Raw genomic sequence first — 16566 nt, 5'->3', positions numbered from 1 at the left:
CAGAAGATGAAGATGAGGCCCGCCAGATCATCCGTCGATCCAAATCTTTCACCGTGATAATAGGGCAGCTTTACAGGGAAAGTGTCACACGAGTGGCTCAGCATTGCATCTCCCCAGAAGAAGGTCAAATGATTTAAAATGAGATCCACTTGGGGACCTATGGTCACCATGCGTCCTCTCAGACCATCGTGGCCAAAGCATACCGAGCGGGATTCTATTGGCGGCATGCAAATGAGATGGTAAAAGATATACTCGACAAGTGCGTAGGCTGCCAGTTCTACTCCAACATGTCTCACAAGCCTGCATCTGCCTTGAAGACTATTCCACTCATCTGGTCGTTCGCAGTTTGGGGGTTGGATATGGTTGGACCCTTCAAGACCAACAGAAGTGGTTTCACTCATTTGCTCGTGGCTGTCGACAAATTCACCAAATGGATCGAAGCCAAGCCTATCAACAACCTTGATTCAAGCATTGCCATCAGTTTCATCAAGGAGTTGATATTCAGATATGGAGTCCCTCACAGCATTATCACAGATGACGGATCCAACTTTGATTTTGATGAGTTCAAGGCGTTTTGTGCTTCCCAAGGCACTTGGGTCGACTACGCATCTTGTCGGCGTTCTGGGAACGGGGGTCCTCAGACTTGCCTGCCTGCGGCCTGCGGTGTGGCTCAGCAGTGGCCCTGTACGACCCGTCTTCATTAATAAACACTCAATACCCTCGCGAGGGGCCAAGCCTCGCAGGGCAGACAACACAAGGCCTCCTCAGGGGCGGCCTCACCAGGCAGGCTCGCGAGGCGGAGAGATCAAGGCAAGGGGTACCTCGCGAGGTGCTCATGACGCAAGCCATGACGATCAAGACCAGGCAGGCGCCAGCCTGTGTAGTGTCCTCGTTTCCTCTTTGGTGCAAAGGGGGCAAGCATTGGAGCGGAGTACCGAGGCGTCAGGCAAAGGTTTCCATATCGGTGCAACCAGACCAAGACCAGCAGAGCGGCAGGACGGAGGCCACCTGGAGCCCAAGACGGTGTCATCGCCAGTGCCTTTGGCAGTCGAAGACCACCTTTAGTCAGGATAGCTTGTACTAGTTGTCCCCTTACAAAATGGTCGTTGTTGGCCCCCTTCCCACTCAATATTTGGGAGGAGGACCAGGACCTCTATATGTAGAGATAGCCACCAAAGTAGGAAGAGATCGAACCCCGACAAAGCAGAACACCCACCACCACAAGAACACCTCTCCTTGCGAGGCTGTTCTTCCTCTGTACTGTTCATCATCAGCCCAAGAGGCAATCCACCACACCACACACTGGATTAGGGAATTACACCACAACGGTGGCCCAAACCAGTATAAACCTCGTGTCTCTTGTGTCGTTCATCGTGCTAGCTTAGAATCGCGGCGAGGTTCTGGGCGTGTTTCAGTAGGGAGAAGATCTTCGTGCGCACCCCAGAGTTCGAACCTTAAGGGTTTTGCCGGAACCCGATATCCGACATTTGGCGCGCCAGGTAGGGGGTCTGCCGAAATCTTCTTTCTGCCGATCTGCGTTCCACTTCTTCGTCGCATCCATGTCCGGCGACCCGACGACCAACGCCGACCGCTGGGCGGCATGGCCAGCCCATGCCGCGCCACCTGCCCAAGGAGACCTCAACCCCGCACCTCAGGCAGCCTGCACTCCGCAGAATGCTGCGGGATGCGAGCGACGCGGTCAAGCACTACCTGCCCTCACCCCGTGGCAGGTGCGATCGGCCGCAAGTCCAACCACGCCGCAGCAATGGCGCCGCACACCCGAAGGGAACAAGCGAACATGAGGGTCGCGCTCACGGTGGCTCGGGAGCTGCTGCGGTGCAGGTTGCAGGAGAGCGGTAGAGACGTGCCACTGGAGCGTGTTGACGAGCTCCTGGATGCTGTAGCTTTGGGGGGCACCTCCTTTCTGCATCCAGCTTCCACCCAAGGCCCCGGGCGGATCATGCGGCGGGCCCATCCACGCCCGCGTGCCCTCAGGTGCGCCCCAAGGCTTCATCAACACTATCTCAACCATCAGTGACGGGCGTAAAAGCTGCACCGGCACCACCCCCGGTGAGTGAGGGTGTGCGCATCGCCGCTTACGGCCCGGGTGGACCGCCACCCTACTGTCCCCAAGACGGATCGCTAGGCTAGGCCACGTGGAGCATGGGGAACTATGGCGAAGTCTTTGGGGCGGCGACCTCGGAGGCTTACGTGCCCCACATGATGGATCGGGAGTATGCGCTGGAAGACGACCCTGGCTCATTCCTCGGGTCAGGCTGGGAAGAGGAGACGCCAGAAGCAGAGCCTTTTCAGGAGCCCCAAGGAAGCCTCACCAACCGCGGTGGCGGCAGCAGCTATCGGGTACCGCTAATTCCTCGGGAGCAAGCTTATGCTAACCATGGGTCGCATGAAGTTCAAGTCACTGCAGCAGAAGGCTGCCCTAGCTTGGCAGCCTCCCTTCCGCCAGGAGGAGCGCACTCGGGGCTGCAGGAGAGGGGCCGGGAGCTAGGCCCCTTGTCGGTGTCAAAACCGGCGGATCTCGGGTAGGGGGTCCCGGACTGTGCGTCTAGGCGGATGGTAACAGGAGACAAGGGACACGATGTTTTACCCAGGTTCGGGCCCTCTTGATGGAGGTAAAACCCTACGTCCTGCTTGATTAATATTGATGATATGGGTAGTACAAGAGTGGATCTACCACGAGATCAAGGAGGCTAAACCCTAGAAGCTAGCCTATGGTATGATCGTTGTAATGTATGTTGTGTCCTACGGACTAAAGCCCTCCGGTTTATATAGACACCGGAGAGGGCTAGGGTTACACAGAGTCGGTTACAATGGTAGGAGATCTACATATCCGTATCGCCAAGCTTGCCTTCCACGCCAAGGAAAGTCCCATCCGGACACGGGACGGAGTCTTCACTCTTGTATCTTCGTAGTCTTGGAGTCCGGCGGACGATGATAGTCCGGCTATCCGGACACCCCCTAGTCCAGGACTCCCTCAGTAGCCCCTGAACAAGGCTTCAATGACGATAAGTCCGGCGCGTATATAGTCTTCGGCGTTGCAAGGCGGGTTCCTCCTTTGAATAATCCAGAGAAGATCATGAACACCAGGATAGTGTCCGGCTCTGCAAAATAAATTCCACATTCCACCGTAGAGAGAATAAAATGTACACAAGCTCAATCTGCTGATGTATTTTGCGGCATGACGTCGCACCACTACCAAGCCTTTACTTGAATCATTTTTTATTATACCACCTCAGCACGTTTAGCGAAGCGGTTTCCTTGGCACGTCTTGTCGAAGCAGAGATTGTGTTCCCCTTATCCTGGGATTCTCATCAATACGGGCATGGGTAACCCAACCGCGCCCGTCGCCACGCCTCCTCTATCAAAGGTGAATCCCGAACGGTCACGGAGACGGCTCTTGGTATTTTCCCTCTTTATAAGAGGACCAAGGCTCGTTTCTTTTCTTCAATCTTCCATCGAATCTTCTCCTTGCTCCAAGTTCCAACACCCAGAGCCCCAGATTCGAGCACTTCGGACCTTCAACAATGTCCGGCTCCGACCTTCAGGGCCAGTGGATGCCCTCCTCCGTCACGGAGGAGGACATGTTAAAGCTGCGTGAGGCCAAGTACCTGTCTTACGAGATTTCGCACAGGTTGCCCGCCCAAGGGCAGGCCATACCTACTCCCGAGCCCGGTGAGTACGTCGTCTTCGTATCCCACCTCCGTCGGGGTTTAGGCTTCTCGACGGACCCCTTCGTGAGAGGGCTCATGTTCTACTACGGGCTGGATTTTCACGACTTGGCTCCAGAGTCCATCCTCCATATTTCCGCATTCATTATCGTCTGCGAAGCCTTCCTCCGCGTCACCCCCCACTTCGGCCTGTGGCTGAAGACCTTCAATGTGGAGTCGAAGAAGATCGGGGGGCGTCAAGCAGAGTGCAGCGGGGCGGCCATAAGCAGGAGGACCGATGCCCCGTGGCCCGAGGGCTCCTTCCAAGAGGAGCTCGGCTTGTGGCAGCAGGAGTGGTTCTATATCACCGCTCCGAAGGGCAGCAGGCAAAAGCCGCCGCCTTCATTCCGCCCGGGACCTCCACGACGGATTATGTCGTGGGTCAACCAAGGGCTCAATTGGGGGCCGTCAGAAGACGTGCCCCTATTGCAGGGCCGGATTCGAGACCTCCAAGCGAGGGAGATCGATCTGGTAGTGGTGATGCAGGTCATGCTAATCAGGCATCTTCTACCCTGCAAACGCCGTCCTCTCCGGTTATGGGAGTACAATCCGGAGGGACCACGAGTTCTCCAACACTTCATGGGTACGACACCCGTGGAGATGTACAAGTTGTTCTTCGGACCACAGGTGATGTGTCCGGAATTGACCGAGGATGCGGGCCTAAGCTGCAATCGCCCGGATACTCAGGTAAATAGCTCAATGTCCGGATGTTCCGTTTGTTTGCTTTTCTATAATTCGCCTTCTAACCCGTTATCCTTCATCAGGAGTGGGTAGCGCGAGCAAAGCTGATAAGGTGTCCGGCCCCCCTCCCAGAGACCGCACCGGAGCCCGTGCTGGTCAGAATGTTGGAGGTCGCGCCTGTAGAAGAAGGCGATGGGGAAAATAGAGGAGCTATCACCTCGCCCAAGGGGGCGCTTGAAGAAGGGGGGATCGAGAATCCCTCCTTCCAGGGGGAGACAAGGACCGCCTCCGAAGACCCGGAGGCCAAAGCCCCCAAGCGGGGGAAGAAATCTTCACCAGAGGGTCCTGCGTCCGGGGAGACCCCGACCGTACAATCGTCTCTAAAGGATCAGCCCTCCAGCGAGCCGTGAGTAGGAAAAGGGGAGTTCATTAATAAGAAAATATCCCTATTTGTGCTTCTGAGGATAACCGAAATTTTTACCTTACAGTTCGGATCTGCGGCCTTCTCAGATGAGTTCGTCTTCGCGGGATCTTCGTCCGGAGATGATGGAGAGCGAGACGCCTCCGTCTGCTGCGCCGTCGGACAGGGCGGACGAGCCTGAAGTGTCATCACGGAGGGTATCCCCGAGCCCAACAGAGCCGGAGAGTTCGGCGCCGACTAGTGTTCGGCCGAGGGAGCTGAAGGATCTGCCTGAGAGGGCGTCCATCTCAGAAGATCACCGTGCATTGATGAGCATGGTGATTGGAAGGATCTCGTCTGCCGAGAGCGGATTGCATAATGCCGTCAGGAGTTTGCTGGCGGGATTTGAGGTACATAAAAACGACGCCCCTTTTTGACAGTTTTGCACATAGAAGTGCGCCCTGTATAGATAGTAGCCCCTGAGACTCGGTAGGTTGTTGAAAATGACAGCGTGCCGAGGATCAATATCGCAGGTATTGAGTGTCGCCCTTCCTATGCAGGTGGCGGATAGTCCGGGGGCTAGCCGGACTGGTGGAGTTGTCGAGTTAATGCGGCAACTTGATGTGGCGGATGCGGACATCGCGCTTGTCAACCGGCGACTTGACGAGTCGCAAGGTAAATGAATTCTCCGCAGTCACTTACTTAAGGGAGCCAAAGCCCGCCTCTTACAATATTTATGCTGTGATGCAGATGGTGCTACTGCTGTGGAGAGCCTTCGGGCCAAGCTTGCTCAAGCCAAGGAGCAAGCCACAAGGAGTGATGCAGCTGCCTCGAGGGCGGCCGAGGAGTTAGAAGCCGAAAGGGCTGCACACTGCCTAAGCAGGGAAGAGATGGCCGGATTGGCCGTGAAATTGAAGGATGCTACTGACCGCAATGAGGCTCTTGAAAAGGAGCGCCTATCGGAGCGAGAAGACCTGGGGAAGGCCACCGCCGAGGCCAAGGATGCCCGTTCTGCAATGCGGGCTATGAAGGAGGAGCTGCGCCAGGCCGGAGACATTGTGGCTGGCAAGCCTTTTCTGCTGCGTCGCCGGTTTACGGATCTGAATTATGCCCAGCTTGGCCAGCTGTGGGGGGCGGAGGATCCATATATGGACTTAGCGGCAAGTGCGGCGGATGCCGTTGTGCACTTCCGGAGTCAGAAGGATCACAAGATGGAAGAGCTGTTTTGGTCTCAATTTCATAGTCCGGATCGTTCACTTCCGTTGACCGATCGGTTGGCCAAATGGGCTGAGCTGAACAGGTTGTCCGGACTTGCCATGACTGATACGTGGCTCATGTCTGGCCAGAGAGGCCTAAGGCGACGAGCTATTTTGGCTTATTGCAGCAATTTCTTGGAGCGGTGCCGCATATCAAGGAGATGAAGCGGTCGGCCTGCATAGAAGGTGCGCGGATGGCCCTTGCCCGTGTGAAGACACATTGGACAGAGATGGATGCCACCTCTATTGCAACCCAGGGTTCGGACGAAAGCCGGTTACCCACCGAGCACTATTTTGGGGAAGTTATGCGTGGTGCTCGTGTAATAGAGTCGCAGTGCTCAAAAAATGCCGCGTTCAAATGAACGTTTTATCTTGTAAAACAATGATTATGATGTAACCGCTTTTTATACTTGTGCGTTCCAAGTATTGAAATATCTCCTATGTGGCCGTTTATGTATACTTTTGTATAACCTGAAAGATGGCAGTCTTTGGCTTCAGCCCCCACGCACAAGGTGCGGGGGTGTTCGCAAAAAATAGTGCGTTTTCACACTTAATCCGACGTCTCGGTCCTGTTAAGGAGGTGGTAGCGTAGCAAACGAGGCAACCGGACTATGATGCTTTATCACTTTCACTTAGCCATTGGAGTTCGAGGGTGGGGCTACGATATAGCCCCTGGGGGCACCGCGCTCTCCGAATTTGGGGCGCATGTGTGCCTGACCAGAAAATGGTCCTTCGTCAAAGCGGAGGAATTCTAAACATTCCGGTAGTTGATCGAGTGGTTGACCAGTCTCTCGCTATATCATGATAGTCAGTTTTCGGCTTTCTCTACTGAGGTGCTCGCCCAGCCGAACTGGGGCACAATCGCAGTAGTTCTCCTAGTGCCGCGTTAGCCGATGATACGGAACGTAAGGCAGCAAAACACAGGAGCCGGGCAAACCCAACATTTGACCAAAGACATGATTCGGACCTGATGCATATAAGGCCTAACTCGAGACGCCGAACACTCCCTAAGGTGTTCGGTCTTTATAATGATGGGCAGAACAATGCCCTAAGCCCCTAGTGTCTAGGTACGGGCAAGGTCCTCTAACGCGGCCAACGCCAAAACGTCAGACTCCACTTTGGTTATAATGATAAACCAGGGGATTATAACAACAAGAGACAGTAAAAAAGGTTTAAGCAGGGTCTTAATCTGAAAAGAATCCTTGCGACGGGTCCCTACTGCACGTCTGCGCCTGTGTCTCCGTTGTGCCGTTATCCTGGACGGGTGTGCACGTTGTTCATCTGTAAAAAGAGAGGAACTTAGTTTGAAAGGAGATCGTGCGAAAAATATATACGAAGGAAAAAAATATAAATAAGTAAGTAAAGCGGAGTCTATATGAGCTCGCTGTTGCTTATACGCGTAGCCCCTTGTGAAGGGGTGTGCGGCTAGGGAGCCCCTAGCTTATTTATGCCGGACTCGTCTAGCCGTGTCCGGGGTCTTTAAATGACCCTGGCACTGAAATGATGCCACGTGGACCGGGCATCTTAAGTGTAAGAGACGCGTAATGTGGTATGGTGTTGAAGCGGACAAAAGCTTCTCGTCCCAAGAGTGCTTGATAGCTACTTTTAAATGGGACGACATGAAAGATTAGTTTTTCACGTCGAAAGTTGTTCGGTGACCCGAACACAACTTCTAGTAATAAGGAGCCTGTGCACTTGGCGTAAGGGCCTGGTGTCACTCCTTTAAAGGAAGTGCGGCTGTGTTGAATTTTAGTCAGGTCTATCCCCAACTTGCGGATTGTGTTTGGATACAACAGGTTTAAGTCGCTGCCTCCGCCCATCAGGACTTGTGTAAATTGCAGTCCGTCGATTATAGGATCCAATATCAGGGCAGTCCATCCTGCATTTCGAACGCTTCTAGAATAATCCAGGTGGTCGAAAGTGATTGGTTTTCATATCCAATCTCTATGTCCCGCTGGGTTGGACCGTGTGAGACCCATTTTAGCGGGTGCCGCATTGTTTTTCCGTATTATCACATGAAGTGAATTTACTGTTTTGAACTCTTGTGGGAAAGTCTTTTGTTTTCCGGTCCTCTGCTGGTGGGGTTTATCATCATCCTCGCTTAATGCGTCGAGCCCCTTGTGTTCGGCCTTTAATCGGCCGGACTATTTGAAAACCGAACAATCTCGGTGGGTGTGGTTTGCAGGCCTTCCGGGGGTACTGTGGATTTGACATATCCGACCCAAAATTTTGTTTAAGTTGGATAGCTCATCACGGTTATCCTTAAGAGGCGGTGTTTTGTTGTTTGGCCGCGAGCTTTTGAATCCGGCGTTGACCGCCGTGTTCTTTGGGCTTTTCTCTTTATTCCGACGCTGATCTTTCTGCGCCGTGATTTTCCGTTTCCATCTCTGATCTCGGATGTACTTGGGTCGCTGGTGCTGCATCTTGCTAGCCAGCTATCCTCTCCCGTGCAAAAGCGGGTCATGAGGCTTGTTAGCGCGGACATTGTCCTCGGCTTCTCTTGGCCGAGGTGTCTAGCGAGCCATTCGTCTCGGACGTTGTGTTTAAAAGCTGCTAAGGCTTCGGCGTCCGGACAGTCGACTATTTGGTTCTTTTTGGTGAGGAACCTGTTCCAGAATTTGCGCACTGACTCTCCGGGTTGTTGAGTTATATGACTTAGATCATCTGCATCTGGAGGGCGGACATAAGTTCCTTGAAAATTTGCTCTGAATGCGTCGTCGAGCTCTTCCCAACTTCCAACAGTGTTTTCTGGGAGGCTTTTGAGCCAATGACGGGCTGGCCCTTTGACCTTGAGGGGTAAGTATTTTATGGCGTGGAGATCATCTCCTCTAGCCATGTGTATGTGTAGTATATAATCCTCTATCCAGACTCCAGGGTTTGTTGTTCCGTCGTAAGCCTCTATGTTTATGGGTTTAAATTCTGCTGGGAATTCATGATCCAGCACCTCGTTGGTGAAACATAGTGGGTGTGCGGCGCCCCTGTATTTGGGTGTACCGCTGTCTTCGGACACTTGGCGTGTTGCGTTGCTTCCTGGGGCCCTCTTCTTTGGCCCGTAAATGGACCTGGCTGGGCCATCCGTTTTTCCAGGGTCATTAGTCGGCTTATGTGCGGCGCCGCTTTTAGATTTTGGCCTATCATCTGGCCGTCTATCCGACCAGGCGGCCTCTTTGTTTTTTGACTGTGGGGGCTCTATGGCCTCCTCGTCAAATTCTGGCAGCAGCTTGCGCTTCGGGTAGCTCTTTGATTGATGGCCATTGCCGTATTTGTCTGCGGTTTTGAGAACTTTTCTCCACCTCATTCTGAGTATATCTTCCGCTGTTTTGAGCTTCCGTTTTTCCTTCTTCAAACTTCTTGCGGTGGCGACGAGTCTTTTCCGACGGTTTTTATTCTCCGGCGGTGTGTCCGGCGTGAGGTTGTCTGGACTGTTGTTTTCGCCGGGCCTGGACTGATTATCTGACTCGTCCTGTTCGGACGGTTGCTTGTCTGCGTGTTCGTCGTCCACTGGTTTGCCCTGCTGTATTGCTGGGTCATTAGGAGCGCTGTTGTTGTCGAGGCGGGATTTAGGGCGGCGTCTGCATCGCCGTTTTGGTTGTTTGTCGGCGGGATTATCTTCTGCCGCGCCCCGTTGGTCCTCGTTATCGCTTCCTTTTGGGGTATCCACCATGTATACGTCGTATGACGAGGTGGTCTTCCAGTGCCCTATAGGCGCTGGTTCTTGTTCGTCTCCGGCATCGTCGTCCATACCGTCGATGTCCTCGGAGTTGTAGTCTAGCATGTCGGTTAAATCGTCGACAGTGGCTACAAAGTGGGAGGTTGGTGGGCTTTGAATTTCTTCGTTGTCTGTATCCCAACCGTCCTGGCCATAGTCCGGCCAGGTCTCTCCGGATAGCGAGAGATGTTTTAGCGAATTTAGGATGTCGCCAAAGGGAGAGTGTTGGAAGATGTCCGCGGCGGTGAATTCCATAACCGGCGCCCAATCAGATTCGATTGGCAGGGGCGCGGGAGGTCCGGAGTCCGGCAGGGAGTCCGGCACCTCGGAGTCACAAGCTTCACAAGGGACCAGGTTAGTGTTCGGCTCCATCGCCGTGGAAGTTGCAGCCCCCGAGGCGGCGTCCAACCACCGGTCCTCGATCTGCGCGATCGGCTCCGGACTAAGGGCCGGAGCGGATTCTTGTGCGGCCACCAAGGCACTGTTCGGCGGCAGAGCTAGATCATGCCCATCGCGATAGTGCGGCACGCTTGGCTGTGGCTCGAGCCCGTCGAAGATCAAGTCCCCGCGGATGTCGGCCGTGAAGTTTAGGCTCCCGAACCTGACCTGACGGCCAGGGGCGTAGCTTTCGATCTGCTCCAGATGGCCAAGTGGATTAGCCAGCAGTGCGAAGCCACCGAATACGAAGATCTGTCCGGGGAGAAAAGTCTCACCCTGGACAGCGTTGTTGATTGAAGAAGCCATCGAGCCTATCGGTGACGACACAGAGGAACTCTCAATGAAAGCACCAATGTCGGTGTCAAAACCGGCGGATCTCGGGTAGGGGGTCCCGGACTGTGCGTCTAGGCGGATGGTAACAGGAGACAAGGGGCACGATGTTTTACCCAGGTTCGGGCCCTCTTGATGGAGGTAAAACCCTACGTCCTGCTTGATTAATATTGATGATATGGGTAGTACAAGAGTGGATCTACCACGAGATCAAGGAGGCTAAACCCTAGAAGCTAGCCTATGGTATGATTGTTGTAATGTATGTTGTGTCCTACGGACTAAAGCCCTCCGGTTTATATAGACACCGGAGAGGGCTAGGGTTACACAGAGTCGGTTACAATGGTAGGAGATCTACATATCCGTATCACCAAGCTTGCCTTCCACGCCAAGGAAAGTCCCATCCGGACACGGGACGGAGTCTTCAATCTTGTATCTTCGTAGTCTTGGAGTCCGGCTATCTGGACACCCCCTAGTCCAGGACTCCCTCACCCCTCCCCACGGTGCACGGAGCAAGGTGTTCCCCGGAGGTAGGCCCTCTGCCGGGGAGGTGCTGCAAAGCCTGCCCCCGGCAGAGGACCCATGGTCATCGGGGGAACCGCTGGCATCCCCTTTACCCCATTGGCGTCGTCCTTGGCTGCCGGCCACCGTCAATGGTGGTCGAGGGTGGCGCAAGGCGGGGCCCTCGTCTGGCGATATGAAGCAAGGCCGGTACCTGTGAAGAAGGCCTAGTGCGTGTGAGGCTCGCCGCCCGTGACACTCTCACATAATAATGAGTTGGGGCTGTACACGCCCCAGAGTCTCCGGAGAGCCGCCCTCGGGCCTCGGGGGCTCCCTCCCACGCCCAGTGGCACCACTTAGCTCCGCGCTGGTGAGAAGACATCAAAGACTAAACTAGGTGCCGGACGCGGCCTTTTGATCTTTGCCCCCCTTTCTGTGGTCGAGCTTTCTTGCTTCACATTTAAGTTGCAATTGAATTTGTGTTTGCGTATGTGCGTGGGGGGGTCTTGTCTCGTTTGTGTGTTTTCTTGTGTTCTGGTTTCTACCCTAGTTTGGAATTCGCACCAACTGACTGCCCCTCGTGAGCCTCTCACGGGCGAGGCTGGGCCAAGCGCATGCGCGCATGCCGTCCCGCGGCCAGCACTCGCTCTCGCGAGGCTCTCATCACATGGTCGGCAGGCCCCCTAGAGGACCCTTGGAGGATCGCGGCCTCGCAAGCCTACTCAAGGCTTATCCGGGCTAGAGGTAAACCACAGCAACTAACTCATCGCAGGGCCCGTAACATCATGCGGGCGCACATTCAGCGTTGCTCCTGAAAGCATGTGCACAACAATCTTTTTACATGAGGGGCATCCCCTCCCAAAATTTTCTTACAACCTTCAGGGCCGCGCCCGAGCTTTTGTGTGCAAGATAAACAGCAGGGGGACACAGGATCAGTCGGACATATCACTCACCGCATCCTCTTGGTCGCCTCCAGTGGCATCACTCATGCCACCATCGCCATCATTGGCACCATCTTCACCGCCATTAACCACATCACCCTCATCCGCAGCGACTATCACCTCATCGTTGTCAGAAGCAAAGGCCCTAACAAGCGCATCCACGTTGTCTCCACCCACTGTCGGTGTCAAAACTGTCGGATCTCGTAGTAGGGGTCCTAAGCTAGGCATCTTGGAGCGATGGTAACATGGACACGAGGTTTTACCCAGCTTCGGGCTCTCTTGAAGAGATAATACCCTACATGCTGCTTTTGATTGTATTCATATGGCTGTAGTACAGAGTACATGTGTCTACTACGAGATTGTGGTAATGAATATCAGATTGTCTATTGACTAGCCTGGCCTCGGTTTATATAAGACACCGGAGGCCTAGGGTTTAGGAGAGTCCTTGTCTTGGATGCCAAGTCTTGTGGAGTCTTCCTTGTATGCGGCAGGGGCAGTCTTCCTTGTATGCGGCATGGGGGTCCTCGGCCCAATCCAACTGATCGGGAGACGAAGTGGTGAGTACTCCCTAGTCCAGGACACCGTTAGTAGCCCCCTGAACCGGTCTTCAAGTTGGGGACGCTCCTCGATTCTTTCGAACTATTCTTTATCTTCGGTCGTCGGTCTTGAAAACTGGTTCAACTAATCTTCCCATCTTCGATCTTGAGGATCGATGGAGTGAATCCAAAGAGTTTACACGTCGGGTATCCGAGGAGCCCTTTAAGTCTTCGGCCTTTATCAATGCCTTGTTATTTTTATGCCACGTTTCGGGTTTGAAGTTGTTCCCGTGTGGCGGTGTCCTCTTGCATCCGAGCTCCAACGCCGGACTGCTTCCGAGGTATCTTTTGCAGCCGACCACCAATGCTGGACCGCTTCCGAGCTCCAACACCGGAATGTATCCGAGCTCCAATGCCGGAATGTATGCGAGCTCTAACGACAGACTATGTCCGAGCTCCAATGCTGGACTGTATCCGAGGTGTCATAGATCACCTTGGTTCAAAAAGGTTGCAGGAGTTTAGCCGAGCTTAATGCCGGAAATGCCCTCTATGGAGGCCGCCACTTGCATTCGAGCTATATCCGAAATGCTTTCGAGGTGGATCAGCACCTTGGCCATGGGCTGATTGTTTGCGGCTTTTCTTTCCGATGCGTGCAAATTTATTTGTTGTTAATATGTATAACTAGTAGCCCTCAAGGTGTGTGTCGGTCTAAAACCTGAGATGCACCTGAAGGATGACATAATACCGCCGAACCCAGTAGCCCTTGAGACTCAGGTTGATTCGCAAAATCGGCCTGAGGATCAATTCCCAGCTCGGCAACATACTTAGGAATAGAAACGCGGTGTGCAAAGTCCTCGAGACTCAGATTGGGTGCGGCCGACCAACCTGAGGATAATAATCTCCTCCAAAACTATATTGCACTTCAAATTTTCTGCATTGGATTGTCAATGCAGTAGCCCCGAGACACTGGTCGGGTGGCAACACCAGATCAGGGGATCGATGTGCCCTTTTAATATTTGTAAATAATAAGCCCGAAGCCCAGTAGCCCCCGAGCCTTAATGCAGGCATGGGAGGCCGAATTAAGGATCAATATCCATAGTAAAATCACAAATTATATGTAATGACTCTATGTATCCAAGTACTTTACGTCATTAATGCTCGGATCCGCATTGTACACTACAACAAGAACCCCCCTTCAGCAACACATCGATGTGTTGTCGAATGCCCATTTAAGCGTTGCTAAGGTCTACACCAACGGATTTATATGTGTTGTCGTTGGTGGCGTTGCAAAGGGCTACAACAACATATATAAATTCGTTGGTAACCAGCATGAATATGTGTTGTAAGGCAGCAACGTATAGAGCTAGAGCATAACAACACTCTGTATGCGTTCGTCGCATAGCTTGGACAATTAATGTATTTTGTATATCAAAATTCTAAATTATTATATCAATGATGATAGTGTATAGGAGAGACAAACATAATAATTAGAATGGTCACATATATTAATCAACTTGGTTGCTTTACAAAGAACATGATACAAAGACTACAGTATGTGAAACTACCTAGTAGTAGTCTGATTCTCAACCTTGCAATCAACATGTCAGCCATCTAAAACATAATATTTGAAACATTGACCTGAATGACATTCTAATAACCTAATCTAAAACTACCTAGTAGTAGCCACCCTCTCGATCTTGCAATCGACTTCTGAGCCATGGATCATCGATTTATCTTGACAATCTACAACAACAAAGAAATGAGAAAAATAAGGTGCCATCAAATAAAATCAAGTTACTAAGGTAGTAAAATTCAAACAAAGAGCAACATACGAAGCTTGAAGGCCATGTGATAATTCATCTTGCTATATGACCAATAGTTTTGTTTTAGTGGTTGTATCAACCAAGAATAAATTAACAAGTTCAACACCCACAATTTTTGTTTTATATTCTAGATCGGTACTTTGGAGTGTAGCAAGAGCAACACTCTTGTTTAGATTTCCTAAAGCTAAGCAGGAACTAAAATGAGCATTCATATTGCAAAAGGAATGATCAATAATAGATTGTTGCTCAACCATGTTGAATTCCAAACAGTAGAGAAATGAGCATACCTTATCTTTAGATCGATGTTAGTTTGATGCTCATATCTCCGTATCAAACAGAAAGTTTCACTTCAGATACAATATGTTGCTTCACTAAACATGATAGTTGAAGTTTTACTTCTCTGAACACCCAAGTCAAAGCAAGCACTGAACAGAATAATCATTCCATCATCCAACATACGTCATCACGTGTGAAGGGCTTTGATATATCATAATTTGACCACTTTTTTACAGTCCCGGCCATAGCACTCAACTCTGTATACAGAGAAAAGAGAGCCTTATGAACAGACCATTCATATGTTAATTAAATTAATAAACACCTTACAAAGAATATAATGAAGATACAGTGAGGTAAATGCCCAGAAAATATGTGCGCCGACAAATAGAGCATGCTTCATTACAAACACAGATCTGTAGTTACCAAAACAGTGCATATATAAATGCAGAGATTGAAAAAATTCCAGAAATACTTGAAGTTGATAGAAAATAATTCGCACAAAGCTGGCTGTATTAAATGTTAACAAGTGTGTTTTCTAGTGATTTTGATTTATATACATATGATTGACAATAATAGTAATATATCTGAGTGAATACAAAATCTTTTCAACATGATTTTTTTAGTTACACTGCAGAAGATGTCACTTAAATAAGCTACAGCTTTACAAGCCAACATTATTCATGCAGGCGTACCTCCTTCTACAGAAGTAACCCGCTATATATGCCCTGAACTTTTTCCCAAAGATGAATATGTAAGAATTTTTTGCCCTGTAAACAATGATGGATTCATTTCATAAGCACTTGCAAGCACATTTATGTAGATCGAACAAAAACACTGACCAGCAATCTTCAAAATTTCTAACAACAATATTAAGTTGTAATTATATACCTTAAGTTTAAGGTTGACTTACATGAGTTGTGATGCCAAGTTCAAAGACTCCGAGGATCAATGCGTCATGGAAGACGGCGCGCGGCGAACACACTGTTGTGAAGACGAATGTTGCGGCGCTGCACCAAGTGCTCATGCGTTCGGCTGCTAGCACCAGCTGCTACTATGCTCTAGTATGACGGCGACAATCAAATCTAAACCAAAGTTACTACATCCAGCCGGTGAAAGTGCAGAACATGCACATACACAGGTTACGATTTGATCGATTCATCCATCAAAATAACAAAATAAGCCAGCCATGATCGTACATGGGCTATTGCCTGCTTGCTTTGGGATTCTCTAATTTCGTGATAGTTCATTAACATATTGGCTAATGAGTAATTAGCTGCGGCCAGCCGGCTGTTAGCGTGTACATACACAAAGGTGCAAGCCAACAACCACAACGGTGGATCAGGAATACTATAATACTTAAAGGAAACTGCTAGATGATTGGTAATTTTTTCTACAAGGCAGACACCTTAATTTTTACTGAAAGTCGGTCATTAGCAGAACGTACAAGTCACAGAACTTATCTTCCGTTGTCACCTTCCAAGGTATAATATGAAATCCATTACTAAGCACAAGTAGAATCTCTATTCCAAAGGATTGGGAATATACAGGTTCCATCAACCAGCCACAAATCAGAAAGTAGTACCGCATACCTACAAAAACACCCAGAATTGCAAGTCTCCATTCTAAATTTCTAATAGCCATCATGAGATTCTGCTTGTCTCGCAAATACCAACAACCTGGGCCGATCGAGTGAACCGGCAGGAAGCAAAGAGAGAGGGGAGAAAATACAAAATTACCATGGCGTTGAGGTTGGAGAAGTCCTTGGCGAGGATGTGGTACTGGCGAAATCGATGGACAAGCACGAACAAGCGGACGATGGCTACGAGGATGGAGGTGAAGGAGCTGCAGGTGGTCTTGCCTCCGATGAAGGCTCTCCTGCTCCAGAAGGTTCCTCACCATCTGGTCCGGCAAGTCGCCGGCTTGAACCGCCGCTGGCGGTCGACATCGTCA

The 16566-nt window shown here is 51.1% G+C and overlaps 1 long non-coding RNA gene across 1 annotated transcript; it reads right to left on the bottom strand.

The window, feature by feature from the left end:
* Nucleotides 1-13998: 13998 nt before the first annotated feature.
* LOC119308371 lies at nt 13999-16560 on the bottom strand. The gene is made up of 4 exons (XR_005150067.1): nt 15527-16560; nt 15309-15383; nt 14628-14873; nt 13999-14260 (listed from the first exon to the last, which is right to left on the bottom strand). It is a non-coding gene; the product is annotated as an uncharacterized LOC119308371 (long non-coding RNA).
* Between the last annotated feature and the right edge of the window lie 6 nt (nt 16561-16566).

This window comes from Triticum dicoccoides, chromosome 5B (genome assembly GCF_002162155.2).
Source record: "Triticum dicoccoides isolate Atlit2015 ecotype Zavitan chromosome 5B, WEW_v2.0, whole genome shotgun sequence".
Lineage (NCBI taxonomy): Eukaryota > Viridiplantae > Streptophyta > Magnoliopsida > Poales > Poaceae > Triticum > Triticum dicoccoides.
Note: the sequence above shows the minus strand (reverse complement) of the source record. Positions and strands in the feature narration are given on the sequence as shown.